General features: G+C 59.3%; 1 protein-coding gene across 1 annotated transcript in view; it reads right to left on the bottom strand.

Moving 5' to 3' along the window:
- Positions 1-1,103, bottom strand: part of LOC104834893 (neurexin-2-like) — a 33,002-nt gene that overhangs the window by 30,203 nt on the left and 1,696 nt on the right. The gene's annotated exons all lie outside the window — the stretch shown is intronic.

Genomic DNA, 1,103 nt, shown 5'->3' with positions numbered 1-1,103 from the left:
GGGCAGGGGCGTGCGAGGCGCGCGAGGGCACCGGGACGTGCGATTGCACGAGGGGGTGCGAGGGCACCAGGACGTGTGATTGCACAGGCAAACACTGGTGCTTGATGACCCTGGTGTGGGGCCAGGGGGGTCCCCAAACCCCCGTCTGGCCACCCCCACCAGGGGCACCCCGGGGGGACCCTGACCCACCTGTGCCACCCACCGCTGCCCCCCCGCTGCACCGCACGAGGACGTGCAAGGGCACGAGGATGTGCAAAGACAGGGGTTGTGCGAGGGCACAGAGGGCTGGAGAGGGGTGGGGGCGTGCGAGGCTGCGAGGGCACAAGGACATGGAGAGACACGAGGACACACAAACGCTGTGAAGACGCGCAATGCCAAGAGGACACAAGGACGTGGAGAAACACAAGAACGCCAAGACACGAGGACGCACGTGGCCAGGAAGACGTGAAAACACGGAGCGACACAAGAATGCAGAGACACGAGGACGTGCAACGCCACGAAGACACAAAGACGTGGGGAAACATGAAGACGTGCAGCACCAAGAGGACACGAAGATGCAGAGAGACACAAGGACGTGCAACGCTGTGAAGACGTGCAATGCCAAGAGGGCACGAGGAGAGGATGCGGAGAAACGCAAGAACACCAAGACACAAGGAGACACAACGCCAGGAAGACACAAAGACACGGAGCAACTCAAGAACGCAGAGACACGAGGATGTGCAACGCCATGGAAACACAAAGATGTGGAGAAGCACAAGCATGCACCATGACGACGTGCAACACCACGAAGATGCGAAGACGTGGAGCAATGCCATGAAGACGTCCAGCGCCATGAAGACACAAAGACACGGAGAAGCACAAGCGTGCAGCCACGAAGACATGCGCCACCACGAAGACGTGAAGACATGGAGCAACACGAGAACACAACGACACGAGGACGCATGACGCCGGGAAGACGCGAAGACGTGGAGGAACACCAGGACGTCAACACGAAGACGTGGAGAAACACAAGGACGTCAATGTGAAGACGTGGAGAAACACCGGGACGTCAACGCGAAGACGTGGAGAAACACAAGGACGTCAACGCAAAGACGTGGAGAAAC

This window comes from Haliaeetus leucocephalus, unplaced genomic scaffold (assembly GCF_000737465.1).
Source record: "Haliaeetus leucocephalus isolate CR32 unplaced genomic scaffold, Haliaeetus_leucocephalus-4.0 Scaffold343, whole genome shotgun sequence".
Classification (NCBI taxonomy): Eukaryota; Metazoa; Chordata; class Aves; order Accipitriformes; family Accipitridae; genus Haliaeetus; species Haliaeetus leucocephalus.
The sequence above is the reverse complement of the archived record's forward strand: the minus strand, read 5'-3'. Positions and strand labels throughout refer to the sequence as shown.